The 27,332-nt window shown below is 47.9% G+C and overlaps 1 pseudogene; it reads left to right on the plus strand.

The window, feature by feature from the left end:
- Positions 1-8,460: 8,460 nt before the first annotated feature.
- Positions 8,461-25,921, plus strand: LOC143692258 (uncharacterized; annotated as a pseudogene).
- Positions 25,922-27,332: the final 1,411 nt, after the last annotated feature.

The raw sequence follows: 27,332 nt of genomic DNA on the forward strand, positions 1-27,332 counted from the left end.
ATTTGTTCTTTGACACTTGGCTTCCTAAAGCCCAGCAATGCCCACCCTTGCTGAGAGAAAGCAAAAAAGCTTAACACACACCTGAACTCCTGGATGCCGCGCACCGCATCCCTGCTCTCCTGCCGCTCCGCCTTTCCTGCCTGGGCTGAGGAGTCCTGACTGGCAAGGACCTCTCCTAGTGGGGCCTGCAAGGAATGGGCAGGGAAAAAGCACAAACAAGCAAGAAGGAGCAGGCAAGTTGGCTCCTGAGAGCTGGCAGAAGCAGCAAGCAGTGACACAGCTCACCTGAAGGCAAAAGCTCATGTGTGGGGCTGTTCATGTGGTATTTATGTGGTGTTTATGTCCCAACTAACCCTTGAGTTGCTCTGGAAGTGTCTGAGTAGAAGCAGGGAACATTTCCCTGCTCTGCTCTGCTCAAGTGGCTTCCCCTCAGGATTTCAGGCCTTAGAGAGCAGCCAATAGGAACTGCATTCCAGCCCTTCACAGACAGACTTTGCCACACAGAGCTGCTCAGGAGTCTTCTCAACAAACGTGGGTCACGTCAAAGTTAAGGGTGCAGTTGAAGCAGTGCCTGTAGCTACCTAGATAGGGCGTGGAGAGGGGTAGGTCCCTGCAGGCAACAGTGGCTCCTCCACACCCCACAAGGCTGTGAACTGCGCCTTGGGACCTCTCTCTCTGCTGACAGCAGGGAGCCTGCACAGACTCTGGGCACAAAGGTGCTGCCTTTCACAGTAGTGGCCCTAAAGGACATCATGCTACCGCATATCTGACACCAAGGGAAGTTCACAGTCCCTGTGAGAATGCCAGGACAATGATGCCTGTATGTGAAAGTTCAGATGCCATTTCACGTGGGTGGTCCGTGGCTGGGCTGAAGAGCTAGGTCATGGCAGGACTCCAGCCCACAGCATCCTCAGCCACAAAGGGCAAGTGCTGCCTGCTCAGAAACTTGCAGCCCTGCACTGCACCAAAGCTTTGCACTGAACCAACCAAAGCTGCCACTGATTGCTGCAGTATGCTCAGGCCCTGGACTGACAACACCTTTGTTGTCCTTTGCCTCCCCTTTAGCCTCTGGAGGAAGAGAGCTAGCCAGAGCAGGTTCTGCTGCTGCGGTGCTGCTCTGCAGACAGGCAGCAGCATGAGGGACAGGGAGGAACCTGTCATTTGGAACCTGACTTCTCCTGAGCTCTATTCCCAGCTGTCCTGAGCAGGAGTCATGAATTTGGATAAAAGTGGGATGCTCAGTCATTAAAACTCAATTCAAGTGGGCTAATGAGACGAATGTTTAGACAGGATTGCACATGCTTCTGAAGGAGATATTTCAGCCTGGCACCAATCAGCATGCAGCCTCCTGTCTGCAAAGCTTGACTTTCATTAGTTCAAAGCTCTTCAGGTGAAAAGGAGGAAACTGATGGAATCCTTCTGGTAGCATTCATGCAGACGTTAAGGTGGACTCTCTTTTGGCCTGCCTGGCTGGCACTCCACTGCAACAGGCCATGCCCACAGCTTTCTCCACAATCCTTAGACACCAGGAATGTCAAGGGTGCCCATCCCACTCACCGAACCCTGCCCTTCACTTCTTCCACGTCTGAGGCAACCTGCCAGGGGCAAGGGAAAAAGAACCAAGTGCTGTTAGAAAACTGTTTGTGCTGAGGAATCCCACAGAACAAGTCCACCCAAGCAGAGAGCATTTTCCTTTCATAACATCCCTCCAGGAGCAACACTTCTTTAGCACAGCAAGCAGGACTGCAAACCAGTACCCTAGGCTGTGTCTACCTTTTGCTCAGCTTTGCCACTAAGGAACTAGGAACTTGGTCATGAAGATGCAAATTGTTCCTTTGCATTCAGTGCCTACATGGGAGCTCATTGTCCAGCCTACAGCTAAAGCAGCTTTTTTCTCCTCTCTTTCCTGGATTTGCTTTTAATCTTTGTAAAAAGCTTGCAGGATGTCCCACGTGGTTGCTGTAAACAATTGCTCACAAAAGCTTCCAGCAAACCCCTCTTAGCACTTGCAACGCTGTTGGGACACAGCACAGGCCCAGCTCCAGGCTTCAGGAGCACACACAAACTGCTCGGCACTTTGCCCTTCAGTGCAAAGCCAGTGGCTCTTGTAGCACACAGAGGGGTCCAGTAAAACAGGCACATCCTTTAAGGAGGGAATGCAGAAAAAAGATGCTCTTCCTCAGCTCTGCAGAGAAGCACACAGTTTTTAGAAGGATGCCTGCAAAGCTCTCCCACTCTGCATTTTGGAAGATCCTACACTCTGCTCGGCAAGAGACACCCCTAGGAACTTTACCAAACCTATGGCATCTTGATGCCATTTTTGATCCAACATGCTACCCCAAGGGGAAAAAAATCTTCTATTTACCAGTCAAACGACGAAAGGCTTTCCGAGAAGCCGCCAATGAAAAGGCGCTGCTGAGTGCTCTACGGACTCGCTCCATCGCTTGAGCAGTGCTGCTCGAGTCCGTAGGCCGGGAAACAAAATGGAAAAAATCCCCACTTGCACAGGTCTTAAGACTGTGCAAGGAAAAAGGGGAAAAACAAGACACGAGTCCACGGACTGTGCAAGAAAATACAGGAACAAAAGGGCACCCGCTGTAAGCTGAGAACAGCTCAGTCGAGGTGATCCTCCTGCACCGAGCGTGCCAAGAGCTGGTCTGGACGCTGAGGCCTTGCAGGCAGCAGAACAACCTCCTGCTGACAAGGCTGTGACGTGGCAGCCCTCTGCTGACATCACAATAGCAGCTGCTCTGGGCTGGTCTGTGAATTCATGCATAGCAACCAAACCTTCTCTACAGCTAACGCAAAAGAAAAGCTCGGAAAGTTCTCCTCTGTCCCAAAGCAGCACAAAACCCCCTTGCAGTCCGTAACCCACAGCTGAAAAGATCCAAGAGTAACACAAAACAGGCACCAAGCCCATACGCCTTGTGCACCAAGCTGGACTCTTAGAAAGAGCCAGGATGTGAGGAAACCAAAGGCCACGTGCCCTTCTGCTCAGCAGCACTTCTGACTAAAACCAAGAAGAATTGCTTAAATTCTGTGGATGAAATTGTGCTTTGCTCATATCCTGGAGAGTTCCCTCCATTGGAATGCCTGTCATTCCTGCCCATTTGCTGCATGGCTAACATCAACCAGCAAATTGTAGGGCTTGCTGAAGGAAGAATGACACCTGAGTGGGGAGAAAAAGCCAAGTAACCAACCTGCTGCACATGCAGCACACTGCTGCTGCACAATGACAGCACCTCAAAGAAGCCTTTGGGGCCTGTGCCTCACTCTGGCAGCTTCCCTGCAGTAGACATCTGGCAGTCACAGGGATATGACTCTAATGGATGCACAGGAAGAAGGAAAAGAACGTAAAATCCCAGTGTGGGACGACGTAGAAGCTGGTGGGGGGAGGAAACCAGTGCACCAAAATGGGCAAGTCCCAGCTAAAAGGGAGTTATGAGGCAGAGACCAAATGGGTGGTCCAGCTGGTGGGCACACCTGAGGAAGGCAGGCTCAGGAAAACAGAGCCACCACAAGCTTTCCAATATTCGGAAGCTTCTTTCCCCCTCCTCTCCTCTGCCCTTGAAACCAGTTTTTGTCTCCCTCCTAAAAATAATTGCTTCAGCATTAGCAGCAAGTGCCTGGAAAACCACTTGTGATTTTCTTTCTTAGTTAAAAACTAAAAGGAATGGAGAAAGATCTGGGCTTTTGCTCTTTGCCTACTTTTGCAGCCATGGTAGCATTTTGGAAGGGCTCTACACAAGTCCAGGTGTTTCCCAGCCCCAGGACCACCACTGGCATGAGCCCAGCAAGTGTAGCGGAGAGAGCAGCTGGTCAGGCACCACATGTGACGTGTGGGAGGCTGCATATTGTCCTGATGCAGATTCCCTCTGTGTGTCAGACTGAAAGTCAGGACAATTCTCAAGAAATCTCTGATTAGATGGGGAACACCTTTGGATCTACAGACAGCACATTTGCGCCTCACTGGTGTCATAATCCCCAAGCTTTAAAATGTTGCTGGGTGACCTCAATTTCCTCTAGGCTAGAGATCAGGGAAGAGTTTCACTTATGCAGCACTCTTAAAACTGTCCCCAGTGCCATGCATACCGTTTTCTGCCCGCCATTGACAAAACACTGCCGTTTCCTCAAAGGAAAGCTACAGAAAGCTCTAGCAGCCTGCCCCCGCCCCAAGAGTTTCCAACCAATTTTTTCCTCTACTTTCTACATCCTATATAGTCTTAGCAAAAGTGGTCTCTGTCAGCAAAGTGAAGTGGAGACATCATTTGTTCATGTGCAACAGCACGGATTGGTGCTCCAGCCTGAGAGCTGGAACTCAGGAACTTGGGCAACTGTGCTTTGAGATGCAACCGCAGCCAGAGAATGGGGGTGACAGCTTGGGGAGGAAGCTGGCCCAGCAATGGCATTGCACACAGGCTGTGCAGGAGGCACTATCAGCATGAAAGCCCTAATAATGCCACAGAAACCCCCATAGTTATACACATTTATTGGACGCTGGTTGCTCTGCATGTATGTCTACACTTCTGCCTCTATAACATTTTGGAAATGGTCAGAGCTAGCAGGATTCACCCAGCATCAGGAGCTGATGCAGCCTGGGAACGTGCTGATTTACAGAGGCTTCTGGCTTCCCAGGTGAAGCCAAGGCAAGCCCTGCTGCTGCTGCTGCTGCTGCTGCTGCTGCTGCTGCTGCTGCTGTGCGAGACAGCCCCGGCTGAGCAGGGATGGCACCACTGTGCCTTGGGCTGTTTCTCCTTCCAGAGCTGGGCGGTGCTTTTGAGGCACTAATGACAGCTGGTGGGAGAAGGAAGGGGCCTTTTCCTGCGCCAGCACTTATGGATGCACTAGGGCCACCTTCAGGGGAGACTGTCGGCCCCCACCAAGTAAAGCAGAGGGACACAGCTGGAAAACGCTTCCTTTCGAGCCTTCTTCTGTCTTGGAAAAGAAAGGAGACACGTGACAGGAGGAGCAGCAGGGCCCGGTCCCTCCTCCGTGCCTGCAGTGAGGGGCGGCTGCCGCTGGGCGGCGCCATGGGAAGGGAGCGCCCCTGCGCGGGGCCGGCGGGGCGGGGCAGCCGCCAGGGGGCGCCCGGGGCGGGGCGGGGCCCCTCTGTGAGGGAGGAGAGCCTCGGGCAGCTGCGCAGCCACGCACGGGACTGTCCATCCGCAAGGCACAGCGCCAGGGCAAAGCACAGCTTCAGCGCACGCTGACCGGCAAGGGAACCTTCCCATGGAGTGCAGGATTTAGCTGTTTTCATTCCCAGTCCTGTGCTGAGCTAGCAGGCCACCCAGCCTCCTCAAGCACAGGTGCCTCCTCTCCAGGCTTCCTGCATTTCCTTTGCCGACAGGGTCAAATCAGGCACCCTGGGGACAGGCTCAGCTGATGTTACAAAGCAATGCTGTCCAAAAGAAGAAAGGACAAAAGCCAAACCAGAAGGGAACTATTAGTTCCCAGGCTGAATTCCTCACAGGCGGAGGCAGGATTCCTCGGCTTCCCAGAAAGATGCAGAAAGTGGACACGAGGACACTATGTGCCCCTTACCTTCATGTTTAGGACCTTGCTATTGCAGGCCAGTATAGCTCACAATCGTATTCAGTCCTTTACCCAGGTGTCTTCAGCTTGTTGGGATTTTCCCCTGAGAGCAGCCTGAGAATGCTGCTTGCTGTCACAGGGCTTTGTTCCTGCCAGGAAACGCCACAGACTCACTTAGCTTCCTCCTTTCTAACACATGGCCCGGGTTAGCTGCCAAGAGGATGAGCAGTATAAGCAGTTCCTCAGCAAATGCCAATCCATGTAAGAAATGCTGATTCCAGTGGGAATTAGGCTCAAGTAGTGCTCTCAAGATCACTGCAGTTCAGGATTTCAGCAGCAAGACAAGAGCAGGCAGCTTGGCAGGGCTCCACCATGTCCAGCACTCACCTGCCTTCCAAATTCCTCTGCTTCCTGTAGCCATTGGCTGAACTGCTGCTCTTGACTTGCGGCCTTCTCCTGTTACCCGTGAGGCTGGCGCCTGAGGCATGTTCTGAGGAGGTCTAGAATGAAATGATGGAGGAGAATTCCACAGAACCTGCACTTGGGATCGTCTGCCCCATTTGGTGCTTGCAGCTGTCCTCGGTAGATGAGGAGTTTGGGGTTCAGTGAGCTGTGCAGGCCAGAAAAGAAAAGACTAAGTTAGCTGAGGAAAACCAGGATCAACTGACTCAGCTCCTGCAGGCCAGAAATGAGAGTGCAGCAAATGACTGAAAAATGCAGTACTGTGCAGCAGGTATCCAAAATGGGCATGACAGAGATTTCAAACCGACATCCACGGAGGAATCTGAACTTGCAGGTTTCCCACAAGCCAAAGGAAGTGGGTTTTTGCAAAGGCACCACGAGCTCAGTGTTGGATAGAGAACTTTTTCAAGAGAAGGGCTGACTTGGGAGCTGGTGGAAGTGGAGAGAACGGGCAAATGCGCCCATGGGTGCAGCCCCACTGTGAGGGCTGCTCCAAGGGCACCGATTGCCATGCACAGGACATGGGCACTGCCCCATGCAGAGGACATGTCCCTGCCATATTGACAACACAAACGCTGCTCCAGTGTCCTGCAAACACATATGGGTGGTTTGTAGGTCAGCATTTTTTCCCCAGCAGAAAGTCGTTCTTCCTTCAGTGAGCCCTAGGATGTGCTGGTTGATGTTAGTCCATGCAGGAAATGGGCAGGAATGACAGGCATTCCAATTTAGGGAACTAGTTTTAGTCAGAAGCACTGGTGGCCAAAGTAGAGGGGGTGTGGGCTTGGTGCCTGTTCTGTGTTACTCTTGGATCCTTTGAGCTATGGGTTATGCACTGCAAGCAGGTTTTGTGCTGCTTTGGGACAGTGTGCGCCCTGCCAAAGGAGTCCTTTGTGTCGCCTGCTGTTGTAAAATCTGTGGACAAATGCAGGCATCCTTTTTTCCATCCTCTGCGATTGTAGGGTTTTCAGATATGTGCAGGTGTCTTTTATTTTTGCCTTCTTCTTCTACAGTCAGCCAATTGCTGCGGGTGTCCCCTTTTTCCCCTTTTCCTTGCACAGTCTGGGGACTTGTGCAAGTGGGTTCTTGTTCCATTTTGTTTCCTGGCCTGCAGACTCGAGCAGCACTGATCAAATGATGGAGTGAACCCACAGAGCAGTTGGCAGGGCTTTCTTGTTGGTGTTATCGCACAAAGTTTTTAATGGTGCGACGGGTAAGTAGAAGTTTTTTGCTGGGGCAGCATATTGAAACCAAAATGGCATAAAGATGCCAAATGTTTGGCAAAGCTCCTGCCAAAAGCTTCAGGTAAAAAGGGGGTGTCTCTTGCCCAGCAGGGTGTGTGCAGGCATCCTTTTTGTTCTCTGCGATTGTAGAGTCTGCAGCCACATGCAGGTCTCCCTTTTTCTTCCTTTCTCTTGTACAGTCTGGGGATTTGTGCAGGTGTCCCTTTTTTTTCCCCCTGTTTTGCTGTACAGTCTGAGAACTAGTGTAAGTGTCCTTCCGTTCTCCTTTTTTTGCACAGCCTGCAAAGTCATGCAAGCGTCTTTATTTTTCCATTTGAGTTGCATCTAAGTCTGGGACTTGTACAAGGGTCCATTTTTTTCCTCTTTTCACTGCACACTCTGGGCATTCTTGCAAGTGGGTGATTTTTCCCTTTTTGTTTCATGGTCTGCGGATTGGAGCAGCATTGCTCAAATGATGAAGTCCATAGAGGAGTCGGCAGGGCTTTCCCCAGACCGAGCTCCGCAGCTGGAGAGAGCAGCCGCCTGCCCCGAGCCGCCGGTGTCCCGTTCAGATGGGGAAGCCCGGCCCGGGGCGCTTGGGGAGCCGTAGGGGGGTGCCGGGGACCGTTCCCAACCCCAGCCCAAACGCCGACAGCCGCATCTCACCCGCAGAGAAAGCGCAGGAGGCCCTGCAAGAGCGATTCTGCTGGGTTTGCTGCTGCTGCTGCTGCACAGCGGCTTCAGCAACATCTGCTCGGGGACGTGGACAGCGGACGGTACCCCGGTGGGTGGAGGGGATGGCGGTGGGCGGCGGAGGTGGAGGACGGGGCTCGGCAGGGCGGGATCCGAGCTCAGCCTGCTGCTCCCCTTGGCTCGCAGGTGGCCATCAAAAGTGTGCTGCGGGATCGCATCCGTCATTAGGGCAAGCTGGTGAGTGACCGGGGCCAGCGTCAGAACCCGGCACAAGACAGGAAGGGTAAGCCCAGGCTCAGCAGAGTGGAAGCCGCCAGGACGCCTGGAGGGAGAGCGGCGTGAGCTCAGTGCAGGGCTCAGATCATCCTGAGCTGGGTGAGGGCTTCTAGACCCCTGGCACGGCATCAGCCTCACTGACAGCTTTGTGGTCTTGCAGCCCGACGGAACCTACGTACCCAGGGAGATGGAGCTGCTGGACAAAGTGTCCACTGGGTTCCATGGTGTTGTTCAGCTCATGGATTGATGTGAGCTCCCTAATAACTTCTTGTTGGTGATGGAGTGCCCTGAGCGGTCGCAGGACCTCTTTGATTTCCTTCTGGCGTGGGGGCTCCGTGTTGGAGGAGGTGGTACAGGGGCTGTTCCTCCAGGTGCTGAGGCTGTGCAAGACTGCAGCAGCTGTGGGGTCCTGCAGTGGGATATCAAACCGCAGATCATCCTCCGTGACCTGGCCACCAGTGAGGCAAAACTGATGGATTTGCCTGTGGCACCTACCATCAAGACACAGTCTGCCCACACTTTGCAGGTGAGCCCACCCAGGGCTGTGCTCCCGGTGGGTCCTGGCATCTCATGGCCCCACCTGGCTGTGGCGCCGGGGATTCCCCCGTTTGCTGCCGGTCGGGGGGCACACCTATGAGCCACAGAGATCTGCCTGTACCAGACAGAAGGAAAGATCAGAAGAATCATTCCACCTTCTCTCACTGCTAAACCAGTTCTTCTCTGCCTCATAAAGACAACATGCAGTTTTTCTGTGCATCAGAGGCAGCTTATCGCACCTGCAGAGCTGAGAGGCTTTTTCCCCTGCTGCTGTGCTACGGGCAGATTTATCAAACAAGCAGCATTACCAAACATGGAGATACACAGAGGGACCACAGGCAATTGACTTTGTCCCACTTAATCTCAAAGGTCACCACTCTCCACAGACACAGATGGAAGAGACTCGTGCACTCCCGGTTTGCTCTGTGGACGCATGTTGCAGTGTGATGCCATTTCCTGTTTCACCTATCCCAACCCCCTAGGTGTGCCAACCTCTGCTTTCCCCTCCCCCTGTCCCCGGGCTTAAAAGGAGATGGGACCATGCAGTTGGGATTCTGTTGGGAGCTGTTACAAGATTCAGAGGTCTATCATCCTGGAATAAAACTCTGGATGAAAACTCTTTATAGAATCCTCTCCATTTTCTCTTCACTGTCGCCTGAACCTTTTCCACCAGAGGTAAACTGAGTTTCTACTATGCCTGGATTTGTTCCGAGTGCCTAGCTGCAGCATCCAGCCGGCCAAAGGTATCTCTGAGGTGAGACAGCACAGCTGCCGCCTTTGGCCCAGCAGCAAGGGTCAGACAAGGCCAGGCACGTCCCACCCAGAAATATTGGGAATAATATTCCATAGACGCCAAACTTGCCAGCAGGGCTTTCTCTGATGAAGAATAACAACAAGGGACAGTTCCCTCACAGCCGTGCAGCCCAGAGATCTGCAGGGCACCATCAGCACCTGACTTCATAAGTGACCCATTCTGTGGGGATGGAAACCAACTACCAAATCCTCACTGACTTCAGCGGCAGCAGCAGCAGCAGTGCCTGCATCTGATCCCTAGGTCTGGGGCTGGGCTGGACAAAGGACACACGTGCACATTGTCCCTGAAGAATGTGACTTTAGGAACAACCGCTTACCACTGTCTCCTGTTGTGTGCGCTAGGGTCACACCAGCCTGAGACACTGGGCAGCCCAGTGCCACCTGGGACTGCAGATGACAGGCCCTGGTCTCCAGGACCAAACAGGGGGGGAACTCACTCTCCAGACAGAGCTTGCAGAATGAAAAGGCTGCCGTGAGCAGCTATTGGGGTGCACGAGACAGAGAATACTTTGGACCTTATTAGCATATGAGAACAATAGGTAAAATTCCTCGGCAAAAGCAAACAGAACTTTGAAAACTAGGTCTAGATAGCAAGAAGGTTTAATTAGATAGGTATACCAGAAAAAGAAAATCTTATTAAACAATGCAAGCAAGAGATGTTATATGCATAAGTTTGTGTATGTGACTTCCACCCAATCATTGTAGTACACATTACTAGTGTCCCTAAAATAGTACATAAGTACTTGTATCCCACAATGAAATTGGATTCTGATCACTGAGTCAGTCTCCCCATCTCTCCCCATTGCCGACATTCGGTGGCCCAAGTGAGGAAGAAAACCCGGCCTGACTGGTGGGCAGTTGGCGAGTCCCTGGAACTGATCGTGACGGTGAGAGAACAGCATTTGGGCCCGCAATCCCTGTCTGATGCAACTTGACAGGTGAGCCAGGGGATCTAAAGGAATGGGAAAGGAATTGTTCAAAGAGAGAGACGTCTATGAAACCATGCTTGCCCTTCTGGACAGGCGTGGCTCCCCCATCCCAAAGCATGACCTAAAGTCACTTCTACGATGGGTGTCACGCATGGTCCCCAACACTACCCCTTCTTCTGTATTTACTCCCCACTACTGGGACAAGGTCGGTATAAAGCTCTATGACCTTGCTATGCTGCCTGTGCACGAGCCAGAGCTCCGAATGCTTCCTGCTTGGAAGGCGGTCATGGACGCAATTAAAAACTGGGAGGGTGCAGGGAAGCCCGCGAGGCTACAGCCTGTGAGGCTACCCTGAGATGGCCCCGGCAACTGCGCCGGATCAAAACCTGCCCAGATCCTGCTCCCCATCCCCCATCTGCACGCCCTCCCCAGCGAGTGCCAGGGATAGAGCCTGGTTGCCACCCCCAGTCCCACCGCCACACCGCCAGCCATCCCAGAGCCGCCGGGCTCTTATGGCTTATGCGACAGACACTGGCTCTAGCAGTGAAGGGGAGCTGGACTCTTTCAACCCTGGCCCCTGAAAAAGATGCGAGCTTACTCCCTTCAGATACGCGTAACAATTGGTTCTGGATAAAAAGGAAACCCTTAAGGACAGAGACCTTGACACTGCTGCAGAAATCTTTGTGGCCCTTGTACATTTCACCCTGAGGGGCGAAAATCCACAATGGGAGCCCCTAGATCATTCGGAAATTAAGGAACTGTGCCGTAAGTACTGCTGCAGAATGGGCTGGGGTCCCCCTACTTCAGTAATTTGTTAAGAGCAACCTTTACTATTCACCTCATGACTCCTCATGATGGTAAATTTTTTGCACATCTGTTGCTCACACCAACACAATATGCCATATTTATGCCGCAATGGAAAAATGGACTGGAAAATTTAATTGCAATGTATGCAGGGCATGCAAACCAAGCCCTGGCTGCCTTAACTGTTGACCACCTTGCGGGGGAGGGGGCGCATACCAAGCCTAATGGCCAAGCCACCTTACCAAGAGAAGCCCTACAGGATATTAGGGCAGCTCGCCTGGCATTCCTTAAGGTTCCTGATGCCAAAACTCCGCAACAGTTCCTTCATGAATATCAGATAAGGTCCACAAGAGCCTTACTTGCAGTTTGTGGACAAATGGAAACAAATATTGGAGAGACAAATCGATAGCGAGCAAGCCAGGGAGATTATACTCCTCAAACTGGCTGTCAAGAACACCAACCTGGACTGTAAGCAGCTTTTAAAATTTTTACCCCCTGAACCTGAACCCACTTTACTCCAAATGATACAAGCGTGCCACCGCTTGGGGACATTACAACACACCACAGCAGTCACAAATCAAGCTGTGGGGCAAGGCATAGTGGATGCTTTTGCCACCATGAAATTAACCCCTGGGAAACAGCTGGCTTGTTTTGGCTGCGGGGAATGTGGACATATCCACAGAAACTGCCGAAGAATGCAGAAACCTAAAGCTCCGGGTGTATGCCCTTGCTGCTGGGAAGGCCCTCCCCTTGCTAATAGATGTCGCTCCAAGTTCCACCACAATGGCCAGCCTTTGCAGGGAAACTTCTCTCTCATCACAGGACGGCGATGCGCGAGGATGCAAATTCCGCAGCCGACGCAGCAGCTGGGAGCAACCATGAACTTCCAATCGGCCCTGCCCCCGCCCGCCGAGCAATTGTTGCTGACTTAAAACCAGCCACCCCAGGCACCGCAGGAACGGACCTGGCAACCTCCGACACAGTAACATTGCTTGATTCATCTGTCCATTTGCTTCCCACAAGAGTTTTCAGACCGTCAGGACAGAATATGCATGCTTTGATTACAGGCAGATCTTCCACCTGGATAACAGGGTTGTTTGTTCTTCCTGGGGTTATAGACTCTGATTCCCTTGGGGAAATAAAGATCATGGCTTGGACCCCCCCATCTGCCCTGTGTAGGAGCAATATAGCTCAACTTATACCCTTTCCTGCAGCATCCCTGCCTGTACCCCTGGTAGCTGAATAAAGGGAGGGGGGTTTCAGTTCTACAGGGGTCCCACAGATTTTAGGGACACAATGCATTACCTCTGAGCGTCCAACATGCCAATGCAAGGGGACTCTGAAAGGTAAAGACATCATCCTGGCAGGACTCATTGATACAGGAGCCAATGTGATTGTTATCTCAAAAAGCCAATAGCCCGGTGAGTAGCCACTGATGGCTGTGCCTCAGATACTTTAGGGCATGGGTGAGAACCATGAAAGCGTGCAGAGGCAACACTTAGTGCAGATAGCAGGGCCTGATAAGCAGATAGCCACAGTAAAACCTTTTGTGCTTTCTGTTCCTCTGGTTTTGTGGGGAAGGGATGTCTTAACACAGTGGGGGATTTTTATGCATTCAAATTTTCATATAGGGGTTATTGGGATGTGCGACACCGCCAAACTGACTTGGAAGACTTCTGATCCTGTGTGGGTGAACCAGTGGCTCCTGTCATTAGATAAACTGTGCATATTACAAGAACTTGTACAAATACAGCTGGAAAACGGACATATGGTCCCGTCTAATAGCACTTGGAATTCCCCTGTGTTTGTGATTAGAAAGCAATCTGGGGGGTGGAGGCTGTTGCATGACTTGCGGAAAATAAATGAAGTAATAGAAGAAATGGGAGCCCTCCAGCCGGGGGTCCCTTCCCCTCCCATGATCCCCAGAAACTGGCATTTGACAGTGATTGATTTAAAAAATTGTTTCTTTGATATTCCACTGCATCCAGACGATGCGCCAAAATTCATCTTTTCTGTGCCAACCATTAATATGCAGGAACCACTAATTCGATATCATTGGACAGTATTACTGCAAGGCGTGCGCAACAGCCCCACTATTTGCCAACGTTATGTTGCAAGGACCCTATGTCCGATCTGGGAACGTATGCCTGATGTTCTGTTGTATCATTACATGGATGATATTTTGATCTCTGCAGAAACTGTGATTGGAATTGAAGAAGCTGTGCTGGATGTCAGCCAGGCTGTCACATTGCCAGCTCTGACCATTGCTTCTGAAAAGGTTAAAAAGACCTGTTATAAATGATCAAATCGGTAGCCAAATTTATGAAAAATTTAACAAAGATTTATGAGATCAATAACAAAAATAGAAATTTCGAAAAAAAGGAAAAATTACCACAGCCAAGACAGCATCAGTCCCGGGAACAGCGGTGGGTGACCTAGGGTTCCGGCTGACAGAGAGACAGCTTTTCCCCGGAGGTACACCCCAAGTGCTTCCAGTGGCCAGCTTATGTACAGTTTACTCTGCCTGGGGCAGGGATGACCACATATTTCTTTGTGTTCCTTCTTATGTATAGTTGAATCCATACAGATGTAGAAACAGACAAAGGTGAGCTCAGAGATGCAGAGGAATGTCTGAGTGTCCAGGCAGAAGATGCATTCACATGTACTAGTTTCTGAGTACCTCGATGAAGTAATGTCCAGATGTATGTCTTGTGAGCTCCTCCAGACATTCCATTCTGGGAAGGTCCTGATGCTATCTCCCGAAGTTGGAGCCAGAGGAAATCGCCCATAACAGCCAGGGACCATTCCATTCATACGCAAAAAGACCTGATATTATCTTACTCCAGGAACTGGTCCGGGAACTGGTTAAAATAAGAATAGAACTCTCTTCCTAGCCAGAGTGGTCAGAAACATAACTTTTGATCTTTCCAATATTTTATACACACATATATATATCTACTTCTATAGCATGAATTATCTCTACCATATACTACAGACCCGTATTTCCCCATGGAAATATCTGGGCTGGCGCATTGGAACACACTCAGTTTCGGCACAACCTTTGCAAATTTTAGCTGAAATCAAAACTCTGCACGATTGCACAAAAATTACTAGGGACTATGAACTGGGTTCATCCCTTGCTTGGAATTTCAAATGCAGAATTGGAGCCATTGTTTGGCCAGCTAAAGAGAGAGCCTGACCTCTCTTATCACCTAGACATTTGGACACAAAGGCACAAGCTGTGCTTCAAAAGGTAGCTGATGCTATCTCACAGAGACAGTCAGCTTGCTGGGCTCCAGAGTTACCACTTTGGCTAATATTCTAAACCCTGATAGGCAAGCACGTGCCTTGATATTTCAGTGGGACTCAGAAAAACCAGACCATCTGTTAATTATTGAATGGGTCTTTTTGCCTAACAATACGCCCAAGACTATTTCCATGCAAGATGAACTTATGGCTGTGTTAATTGTCAAAGCTCGTCAAAGACTAACCTACTTGGCTGGAAGGGATTTTGACCGCATCTTTTTACCTCTTACAAAGTTCTGTTTGGACTGGTTGCTACAGAAATCTGAGAAATTGCAAATTGCTTTAGCAGATTACCCAGGGCAGATATCTATCCATCCACCTAGGCACAAGATGTTAAGCTGTTCTTTTAACTTGGTCCCAAAGCCACGGAGAAGTGAGACTCCTTTGCAAGCTATGACAATATTCACGGATGGTTCTGAGAAAACCCATAAATCAGTGATTGTGTGGAGGGATTCTGATACTGGAACCTGGCAATCTGATATTGCTGTTTTTGAAGGGTCTCCACAAATTGTAGAATTAGCTGCTGTAGTCAGAGTGTTTCAGAAATTCAGCTCACCTTTTAACCTAATAACGGACTCTGCCTATGTAGCCGAAATTGTGCCTAGAGCAGAAGCCTCTGTCTTAAAACAAGTTAGAAATTATGTTCTTTTTTACTGGTTGAAACTACTAGTTTTTCTTTTGGATCAAAGGGCTGCTCCTTACTTTGTTATGCATATAAGGTCGCATTCCAATTTGCCTGGGTTTCTTACAGAAGACAACACCCAGGCAGACTTGTTAACCTATTTGGTGCAACATGTTTTACCAAACAAAATAGAGCACGCTCAGGTAAATCACTCATTTTTTCACCAGAACGCTGGGGCTTTAGTAAGGCTTTTTGAGCTTACTCCAGAACAAGCTTCTGGTATCATTGCTACGTGTCCTGATTGTCAGCATTGCTCTCTTCCTAATGCACAGGGGTCAACCTGAGAGGCTTACAGAGCCTACAAATTTGGCAAACAGACGTGACACACTTTCCTGAATTTGGTCGTTTGAAATTTGTGCATGCTTCCATTGATACCTTTTCAGGTGCTCTGTTTGCCTCAGCCCACACAGGAGAAACAGCAGAGAACACTTGTCATCATTTCACTGCTGCCTTTGCCACATTAGGAATTCTGCAACAGATTAAGACAGATAATGGCCCCTCATACATTTCCCATAAAGTTGCAAATTTTTTCTCTTTATGGGGAATTACCCGCAAGACAGGCATACCCCACTCACCCAGCAGGCAGTCCATTATAGAGCAAGCCCATGGCTCCCTCAAGCATCTCCTGGCCCAACAGAAGGCAGGAGCCAGAGATACACCTGCTGAAAGACTACAGAAAGCCCTATATGTTTTTAATTTTTTTAACTGTTCCATGATGGATTTAAATCCCCCTATGACTAGGCATTTTGCATCATCCACATCTCTTTCCTGCAAGGAAAAACCACTGGTACTGATCCGTGACCTAGAATCTGGCAAAATCCTTGGCCCCTACCCTTTGGTCACATGGCGGGAGGCGGGGGGGGGGAGGAGGGGGCGGTTTGCTTGTGTTTCTACAGAAAAGGGACCTCGTTGGATCCCTGCAAGAAATGTGAAACCATTCTGGGAACCTCTAACAGCACCTGACAGAGACCAGGCCGCTACCCAGCTCTCAGAAGAGGAGGGGGAGGAGGAACCACACAGAGACTGCAGCTCATGACCAACATCTTCTGTCCCACCTGCAAAGGAAACTGTGGACCTTGGGTTTTATGTCAATGTAAAAAGTGTGGAGATCGGTGGTATCACAGAGCCCTTTTGGCAAAAGCATGGTGTGCATCATGTTATGACGTGGAGTTACCAAATCAAGTATAAAGCCATTGAATTTTTAACTGTAGTAGGCCACGAGGAAAGGGATAGCCCTCGCCTCCCTATTCTCAGGAGGGAAGTTTTGAGGGAAGCTGAAAATAGCCATCTTTGCAAAGTAGAGTGCAAATAAAAAAATGTAGTGCCTTATATCTGGCCAGTCCCTGAACAAGCTTGGGAGAGGACAAAAAGGGAATGTGCTAAAAGATATGCTTGGAAATTAAAATCAAAAAAGGGTTTTTTTTTGCTGCAACATAGAATGGAGTTAAAATGGATGCTCTGCTTATGCTAGTTAGCGCTGCTTTGTTTTACTAACACAGCTTGCTTGGCCTGTTGACCAACCCAAAACAAATGTTTGGATAACTCTAGCCAATGCAACAAAACAAGATACCCTATGCTTGGCCACTGCATCCCCAGAAAATCCATTTTCAACCTGTCTAGTCGGCCTTGCCATTAGACAATTGGCCAATACCAAAAAATACTGAAAGTGTGGTGCAGAGTTCAAATCCTGTTGATGCATGAGATCAGTGGACCCCCTACCTTCCTGAAGCACCCTTGGATCCCCAAGAATTGGAGCTCCTGGGTTCTGTAAAAATGGATTTTTGTGTTGATTTTAAATACACAGGAAGAAATCAGTCTAAAGCTTGGGATGTTTCTCCCTATCACCCTGTGTATAAGAATCAAACCTTTTGGTGTAATTACAATTCTGGCAGCCCTTCTAAATCTAGCAATGCCCCCCCTAAGGCTGCCATCAGGAATGTTTTTGGTCTGTGGAGATCAGGCCTGGGCTGCAATCCCTTCGCACGTACAAGGAGGTTCCTGTAGTCTGGGACGATTGACTGTGCTAACACCTAACACATCCATGATTTTACAGCACAAATATCCCCACAGAATAAGGTGCAGTTTACATGCATTTGATAAATACTGCAATGATGAAGTGTCTCTGTGGTCTGAGACCCAAATGAATTTGGCCTATTTACTTTTGCCAAAATTGGCTGCAAAAAAGGCCTTAATCCGATTAAATGAGATGGCTTGCTGGCTGGCAAAACAGACAAATGCCACTAGCTCTGCTTTGTCAAACCTATTAATGGATGTGTGGAGTATAAGGCATGCTACTTTGCAAAATAGAGCTGCAATAGATTTTTTTGCTCCTAGCACAAGGTCATGGCTGCGAAGATTTTGATAGAATGTGTTGCGTGAACCTTTCTGATCACTTGGAATCTATCCATAAAAGCAAACAACAGCTGAAGGATAGTGTGTTTAAACTATGAGTAGAATCTGGATTTTGGCTAGATAACCTGTTTAGTGGCTGGGGTCTAGCTCCCTGGCTAAAGGATTTCTTTAGGATAGGTATGCATGTGGTGATTTTGATAATAATTATATTAATCATGATACCTTGCTTGTTTCAATGTGTGCAGAGATTAATTAATAAGACCATTAAAGGAGTGGTTTTGGTTGACACAGAAGGGGGAGATATTGGGGTGCACGAGACAGAGAGTACTTTGGACCTTATTGGCATAAGAGAATTGATAGATAAAATGCCTTGGCAAAAGCAAACGGAACTTTGAAAATTAGATCTAGATAGCAAGAAGATTTAATGAGACAGGTTTAGCAGAAAAAGAAAATCCTATAGAACAATGCAAGCAAGAGATGCTGTTATATGCATAAGTTTGTGGATGTGATTTCAACCTAATCATTGTAGTACACCTTACTAGTCTCCCTAAAATAGTCTATAAGTGCTTGTATCCCACAATAAAATCGGATTCTGATCACTGAGTCAGCCTCCCTGTCTTTCTCCATTGCTGACAGTGGGACAGATGTTTGCCCAAGCTCCATGCTCCCTGTAAGATTCCATGCAGAAATTTGGATAGCCAAAACCCAGTACAAATGAGATGCAGTCATTCCCTTCTCTGTCAAAATCTTGAGGCAGACGCAGGAGGCATCTTGAAAGTGGAACAAAATCCTGGTGGGAGGGGGAAAAAAGTGCACGCAACTCCTCTGCAAATCAACTCTGTTTACGCCATGAGCCTTGGCTTAGCTTGCTTTCCTGGTGACTCAGCGCAGACATGTCCTCTGATGGTGGACAGCACAGGGCCTTGAAAGGAGCTTTACCTGGGCTCTTCCCACTTTGAATGCTGAGGGTGGCATCTGAAAATCTATGCAATTGCTGACGGGCCCAGAACTACCTTGAAATTCTCTTGCTGAAACACTGCACTTGTTACCCAGAAGAGTTCCCTCCATTTGAAAGTATCTCATTTTCCCCATTTCCAAGTCAGCTTACAGCAACCAGCCATGTGTAGGGCTTAGAGAAGGAAGCATGGCACCTTAGCATGGAAAGCCCAGTGTGGGCCCTCAGGGCAGAGCACTTTGGTGCCCCAAAGGTTTAATTAAGAGAGGCCACTGTTAGGAGGATGTCCCATTTCAGCCCTCCTTTACTCTTCTATACCAAGTGATTGCCAGCAAGGGGGGACAAGCAGGGCCTGGTCCCTCCTCCTGCCCTGCTCTGAGCTGCAACTGGCACTGTGGGACACCAGGGCACAGGGGAATAACATCTCTGCAAGGCAGGTAGGGCGGTGTGGGGCAGCTGTCAGGGGGTGCGTGGGGCGGGGCGGGGCGGGGCCCCTCTGCCAAGGGGGAGGGCCTTGGGCCGCCTGGAAGCAGCGCAAAGCCAGGAATGGGACAGCCTGTCGGGAGCACACAGCTTCCAAGGCACTGAGCAGCTTAGGCACGCCGTGACACAGGAGGGAACGTTCCAGGGCTCTGGAGGCTTTGGAGTTTGTATTGCCAGTCCTGCTAAAACCAAGGGCTCCATCAGAGCATCTTCTTGAGACATAAACTTCAAGGAATTTAGGGATTTTAGAGGGGCTGAGGTTTTAGTTAGAGATAAGGTTTATTAGAGTTAATAAAAAAAATAATAAAAAAAATGAGTAGGCCTTGATGAAGTTAAGAGTTAGTAGTTAACTAGTAATTGAGGACAGGGAATGGGAGTTCTACCAAGGGTTCATTTGTCATATTTGCATTGAAATGGTAGAAAGGTCAGAACGAGGAAGACTTCATTTACTTCCTCATTTTGGGACCCCTCCCCATGAAAGGGACCACATATCCATTTAAAGGAGCAAACTGCACATGCTTAAATTTTTTGAACTAATTACCATACGAAGCAGGGAATGGGATGTACCAAAGTTATGACTATGCATTTGTATTTTGGGTATTCTATACTTGTATAGATAAAAGGACTCTGTAATCACCTGTAAATTGCGGTGTGTATTTGGGAGTTGTCCTGCACTCGTCACAATAAACATACACTTTCTAGCATTAAACTGTTAGAGAGTCTTTGTCCATCACAGTTAGATATTGGTACTAGATCAATATCCATATTTTTGATAAATCATCTGGCGAGCCAGGTAGCAAATCTCCTCTCTCTGGCCATGGGGCCAGTGAGGGTCCGGGACTCTTCTGGGCACCCACCAGAAATTTCCGGGAAGAAGGATCCTGTGATCCCACTGACTACCTGGGGAAAGACCAGAACCTGCTGGAAACAAAATGTATGTTTCTATTTGGGGAAAGGTACCTTATTATATAAGCAGTAAATAAGACACGAGAGATGTCTCGTTGCAGTGGTCTGGTAACTTCTGTCCCGTAGTGGGGATCTGGGGATCCGTGTGCCGTAGTGGGGACCCAGGGGTCTGGTAGTCTGTGTCTCCTAGTGGAGACGGCGGCAGCAGTGTTGTGAATTTGGATCGGAGCAGTGGTGGCTCCAGTTTCAGTCTGTAGTCTCAAGGTGCACCTCAGTGATCCATCATTTGAGTGGCTAGTCCGAATTTTTGGGACACGAAGGGTCCCGTTGTGGGTTGCAGACAATCTTGGTTGTGGCCCCACTCTGTGTGTGTATTGTAAACAGATCTATGTTTGTTTGGTGGTTTTGTGATGTTGTGTGTTTGGTTTGTAGAAAACTATTTATGTACCGTATTTGCTGTGGTTTGTGAGAGTTTGTGTTGTAAGTATTATAATTTGTCTGATTTGGGGTGTGTTATTAACCTTTGTAAGTGTTTTTGAGAGTTTTATAAGCTTGAAGTTGCAAAAGGTTTTTGAAACCCCCACCTGATTTGTGGAGGGACACTTTGTTTGGGAGAGCGGACTGATTTAAAGTGTTTGTACTGTGCTTGGACTGCGTGTTAGAGGGGAATTAGGCTGTGTGTGGGCCTGGGTCGTATGTGTTTTTGGCTGTAAAATTTTACTTGATGTATTGTTAGGTGGAAAGGGCTTTGAGTGAGCTAAATTCGTTCACTTCTTAGTTAAAAGAGTCCTGGTTATCTGGGAGTCATTTGTTTCTCGGGTAACCGGAGGGGAGTCCAGGCTTTGTAGCCTCGGGATATGTCTTTTAACCCCTGAGAGAGTTTGGCAAGTGAGTGTTTTGATGATTTTTACTTTTATGTGAGGTTTGCAGTTGCTGGAGTGTGTGGTAATACTTTAAACTGTTGGTGGCTTACCCTCCCCCCCCCCCCCACTTCTTGTGGAGGGATTTGTGTGCTGTGCACTGGCCAAAATTTGTGTGATTTTTAGCAAGACCTTGTTAAATTTTTTGTTGAGTGTGTTTGGGGTCATGAAAAAACCCCTAGCTGTTTTTTTTGTGAGCCTAGACTATTTGTGTTTGGAGTCAGGTCTCTGCCAGGAAAAGAAACTCAGGCTTTGGTTGAATGCAGAAAGCAGAGCGCCCTGAACTACTGCTGGGAGAGGCAGCCGAGGGGTTTCTTTGGTGCCGAGGTACGCAGTTGAACTCCGTGGTTTGTAACATTTTTGATCTTAGGGTGAGAGAAATTTGGTGGGGAATCCGAAAAGCTTTGGAACAGGTTATAGTAGTGATTCACACAGTTCTTGGTGCAGTGCGGAATCGTGAAATTTCTGCCGAAACTCGGCTGATACTTTGCAAGGTTCCCATCTGTTCTTTGGTTACAGTGGGACAAGAGATAGCCTTGGCTTTCAGCTGCACACTCGCTACAGTGTATGAAAAGTTACTTACAATTTTTAAATGTATTTTAATGGTAATATACCCAGAGCAAAGCATAACAGAGGACCTGATTTAATAAGTAATGAATAACCTGCACCTTGGGTAGAGTGCCTGACTATATTGTGTGGTTTTCTTAGATTGAAGAAAAAGGAGGTTTCCCCCCCCCTACTTTTGTCTAACTGTGAGTTCTTTCCTTAGCTGCTGCTTCGAACCCGGTTTTGAAGGACATATTGCTAAGCCTTTCTTTTAAAGGAAAGAGAAAAATTAATTAACAAGCTGTTTTATCCCTTTTGATTGCTAGCACAACTAGATGACCAGGAACAGGAGGCACAAGAATCCAGAGCTTGGTTCAGGGGTATTCCCCTGCCCAGAGGAAGATTGCTACTGTAACCCATGGATTGTGTTTCCGTGTGCAGTCTGTGGGTCCCACAAAGGTATAGGTAGCTAATACCTAAGAGAGGAACTTGTGCTCCCTGTCTTACAAAAGAACAAAAGACTACCCAGACAGCTATACGGATTTTGTTGGCAATTGGTCGGGAGGCCCACAGCAGCAGTAAAATATTTGAGTTGTGGGAAAATGGGGTTTCAGGAACCTTAAAGAAACCAATGGAAATTCTTAGAGTTGAGTGTGGCCAGCATATTTTTGTACCAGAGGGAACCCAAGTGAAACTAAAGAACTGGGATAAGGTCAAAAGCCGTTGTGAAAAATAAAATCTTAAGCTTTGGGGGCAAATGAGAGCAAAGAGATTCCCAGAGGAAGACCTCCAGGGTGTATCTTAACACACTAGAAAGAGCTGGTGGGCTATGGTGGGAGTGAAACTAAAAGAGAACTTGTCAAATTTTGCACACAGTGGTGGACACTCGATAGACCTGATGGAGGACTGAAGTGGCCAGCAAGTGGTACACTGGACTGTGAGACACTATTACAGTTAATGCTTTTCCTTAGGCGTGAGCAGAAGTGGCAAGAGGTGACTTATGCTGATATCAGCCTTCAAAGTCACCCCAAGTGGCAAAGGGATTGTGGGATTAGGCCACCATCTGATCCACTGGTACTGGCTCTTGAAAAGGATAATAAAGCTAACAGGGAAAAGCTCAAACGGTGTTGTAGCACATGCTCAATAAATGAAAGATGCTCACACCCAAGTAAAGTGCATCCAACAGAGATCTTAGAACAAGAGATGGTAGAGGCACTTTTACCACCCCCTAGAAAACAGGAAGGAGGGAGGGTAGAGGAATGAGTAAAATCAGAACCCTCACCAACTTTAGCCTGCCCTAACTTATCTTCTGGTTCATCTGCCCTGGGAAAAACAGTAATTGAGGTAGAGGTTTCCCCACCAACTCCTGACTCAAGGGAACCATGGAGGCTTTACCCACCATTGCCTAGTAGCGATAGTGAATGGGATGAATCTGAACCAAGCCCCAAGCTTTCTCCACAAGGTCTGATAGCATTAAGGAGCAGAAAGCAAACCAGAATGAACTCACAAATAGCCAGAAAACAAACTAAAGGAGTTATACAAGTACCCTTAAGGCAAGCTACAACCCCTAATGGGGAACCAAAGATAATTAAGGTCTCCATTTTCTCAATGGATTTGGAGGCTTGGGAAAGGACTGCTAAGGGTTATCAGAATGACCCAACAGGGGTTGCTAAAAGGTTGAAGTTTATGATTAAGCAGCATTCACCTGATTGGGCAGACATGAAGTTACTACTTGATGCCTTGAAAGAAACAGAGAAGCAGTTGGTTTTGAAGGTAGCCAAAGATTTAGCTGAAGATGCTTGTGTGCCAGCACAAGAGTATATCAAAGATCTATTTCCTCTTCAGGATCTGATGTGGGATCCCAATGAATCCAATGAATTAGCACAACTTAAGAGATACGGAGACTTTATAGTGAAAGGACTAGAACGAGCAATTCCTAAAACCATAAATTGGTCAGCCTTATATGCTGCTAAACAAGGTCCCTCTCAAACAGCTTCTGAACTTTTAGATGACCTGCGGGACACAATGCGGTGATATACCACCCTGGACCCTGGATCGGATGAAGGGACACAACAACTAATCAATTTATTTTTAGGACAATCCACAGGAGATATCAGGTGGAAACTCCAGAAGATCCGGGGCCCAAATAGCCAGGACTTGGAGACTGTATTGGATGAAGCATGGAGAGTCTTTAGTAATCGGGAAGAAGGGTATAGGTAAGGGATGAAGAATTTAGTAGCAGTAGTAAGGGAGGGAGAAAGGGAGAAACATGAGCAAGACCCACCAAGACAAGGACCACCCTGACTCGGAAAAGATGTGCATTTTGCAAGAAATTTGGACACGGGAAAAACCAGTGCCCAGAACAAAGAAGGGATGATGGACAGAGAAATGGCGATTGGAGAGGAGAAAGGGTGGTTGTTCATATGAAGGAGGACTGAGGAGGACTGGAGAGCCCTACCCTAGGGGACCCTCTGGTTATAGTTAAACTGAGGAATGAAGAAAAGGAAGTGGAAGTTTTAGTGGACACAGGGGCAACATTTTCAGTGTTGAATAAGGCCCTAATACCTCTAACAAATTATGACGTTATAGTAAAGAGGGCTACTGGTCAATCTGAAAAAGCATATTTTTGCAAACCATTAAGGTATAAATTGGGAAAGCAACGGGGAATTCACTGACTCTTATATATGCCTAATGCTCCATCTGCACTTTTGGGCAGGGATCTGCTAGAGCAACTGGATGCAAAAATACTATTTAAAAACAGAGAAATTAGTTTAGTTTAGAGGTAATGGACCAACAATATGTGGAGTTGTTAAGCCTAATGTTAATAACCAAAGAAACTGAAATTTCTCTTGAAGAAGAGGAAAACTTCAAGAAAATAATGGATCAAGTATTCCCTGGGGTATGGGCTTCTAATATACCAGGGAGAGCAAAGAATGCATTATCCACAGAAATCAAGCTCCAAGAAGGAGAATGACCAGTGAGGGGTAAACAATACCCCCTAAAGAAGGAAGACAGAGAAGGGATTAGCCCAATCATAGAAAACGTTTTGCAAACAGGACTGTTAAAAGAATGCCAATCTGATTTTAACACTCCCATTTTGCCAGTAAAGAGGCCTGATGGGTGATACAGGTTAGTAGAAGATCTGAGGGCTGTTCACAAAATAACTGCAGACTTGTATCCAGTAGTTGCTAATCCTTCCCTATACCTTGTTAACTCATTTACCCCTGAACTAGCCTGGCTTACCATTTTAGATTTAAAGGATGTTTTCTTTTGCCTCCCTCTCCATGAAGCCAGCCAGAAGATTTTTGCATTTGAATGGGAGAATCCCAAAACTGGATGGAGGAACCAGCTCACATGGTGTGTACTACCAAAGGGGTACGAGAACTCCCCCACTATATCTGGGGAGACACTTGCCAAGGATTTAGAGTCTTGGCAACCTCCACCAGGAGAAGGACAGTTGCTCCAGTATGAGGATGACCTCCTGATAGCTGCCCAGACCCAGGAGACATGTGGACTGAACAGTAAGCATCCTAAACTTTTTGGGCCTACAGGGGTATCAAGTGTCCCAGAAGAAAGCCCAAATGGTGAGGCAAACAGTTGTTTACCTAGGCTATGAAGTGAGTGCTGAACAAAGGACCTCAGGGCAGGATCACAAAGAAGCAATATGCCAGACCCTGAGACCTCAGACAGTGAAAGAACTGAGAACCCTTTTAGGCATGACTGGGTGGTGCAGGCCATGGATTTATAACTATAGGTTGCTTGTTAAACCTTTATATGCCCTGATCACAGAAGGGAGCAGAGATCTTCAGTAGACAAAAGAAGCAACCCAAGCCCTCAACCAGCTAAAGAAGGCCCTCATGTCAGCTCCAGCTCTGGGACTTCCAGATGCGAGTAAACCATTTTTCCTGTTTTCCCAGGAAAAAGAAGGGATTGCCTTCGGAATATTAGCACAGAACTTAGGCCTGTACCAGAGAGCAGTGGCTTATCTCTCCAAACAGCTGGACACGGCAGCTAAAGGATGGCCAAGGTGTTTCAGAGCCGTTGCAGCAGTGGCAGTGAACATCCAAGAAGTGCGCAAATTCACCCCAGGCCAGAAGATGACTGTGCTAATATCCCACATGGTGTCTGCAGTCCTTGAGGCAAAAGGGGGACATTGGCTCGTCCCACAGAGGTTTCTGAAGTACCAAGCTATACTAGTAGAACAAGATGATGTTGAAATCGTGGTAACTAACATGGTGAGCCCAGCTTCCTTCCTCAGCGGGAGTATGGGAGAACCAGTGATCCATGACTGTCTAGAGACCACTGAAGCCACCTACTCCAGCTGCCCAGATCTGAAGGACACCCCACCTGAAGATGCTGAGACCTGGTTTACTGATGGAAGCAGCTATGTCATCAGTGAAAAAAGGCATGCTGGGTATGTGGCTACCACAAGCAGAGAGGTAATCGAGTCCCTGGACCTTTGCCAGCAAACACCTCTGCACAAAAGGCTGAAACAGTTGCCTTAACTTGAGCCTTAGAGCTGGCGAAAGGAAAAGAGATTAACATCTACACAGACTCAAGGTATGCATTTGGAGTGGTTCATGTACATGGAGCCATTTGGAGAGAGAGAGGACTGTTGAATTCACAAGGGAAGAATATTAAACATGCACAAGAGATACTGAGAGTACTAGATGCAGTACAACTACCTAAGAATGCAGCCGTCATGCACATTAAGGCACACCAACAAAAGAGCTCTGAATTGGAAGAAGGAAACATGCTGGCAGAAAGAGAGGCAAAAGACACAGCCAAAGGTGAGGTATTTGAGGAGACAATTGAGGCAACATTGATCCCAGATGGAAAAATTTCAAAATATTGAAGGTAAGCCAGTGTACAATAAAACGGATAAGAAACTTATTAAAAGAGAAAAAGCAGATTATAATCAAGAAGGATGGCCTGTAACAGAGGAAGGGAAACTTGTAATGCCTTCCTACTTGCTGTAGTCATTAGTGCAAAAGGAACATGAAAAAACACATTGGCGAGTAGATCCCCTCTATAACCATCTGAAAGGAAAATTATGGCCAGGAACCTACAGGGCACAGTAATTCAGATAACTCATCAGTGTAGCCTTTGCCTCCAAACTAATCCTAAAAACATCCCAAAGCCTAAAGTTGGACAATCTGGGAAAGGTTGCAGACCTGGGCAACAGTGGTAAATCAATTTCACAGAATTACCCAGGAAGGGGGGATATCGTTATCTCCTGGTATTGACTGATACCTTTTCAGGTTGGCCAGAAACTTTCCCTACTAGGACAGCTAAGGCATGAGAGATAACTGTGGGAATCCATAAAATCAGAAGGTTTTGGGAAAACTGCAGAAGACAGGCCTCAGTTACAGCCGAAATACTGAACAGTGCTAAAGCAGCAGAAAAGATATCTAAGCTGTAGTGAAGACATGGGAAATAGAACAATAGAGCTGTGTAGTTTAGCTTTCTAAGTTGCACCAAGTTTATTTAGTAGATATTGAGAAGGTTAAATGTGAATGGTGCTCTGTGCTTTGTCTCTTATAAACGGGCTATTGTATGTGAGAATAGGTCACCATTGTTTTAACCAAAGCTACGTGTGCTTAAAGTGATTGGATAGAACTACTGTCAGTATGTTTTTGCTCTATGTAATTGGCTAAGACAGCTTTATGGTATGTTGTAACATTAAGTTTCTTTAGCCTGCTGCCTGACCAGCGAGCTGTTAGCATCCCTTCATTGCTGTTAGCATCTCTTCATTGCCTTAACCCTGTAATGAGACTGATGCTGAAAATAAATAGCTCAAGACGCTTGTCATAGCAGCCCCGTCCCATTTGTGTCTGTATATGAACTGCCGGCGCACAGTAACCAAAGTGCTGTTGCAAGAAATAATGCTGAAGTTTGGAGTTCCAGCCACCATAT

Source organism: Agelaius phoeniceus, chromosome Z (assembly GCF_051311805.1).
Source record: "Agelaius phoeniceus isolate bAgePho1 chromosome Z, bAgePho1.hap1, whole genome shotgun sequence".
Lineage (NCBI taxonomy): Eukaryota > Metazoa > Chordata > Aves > Passeriformes > Icteridae > Agelaius > Agelaius phoeniceus.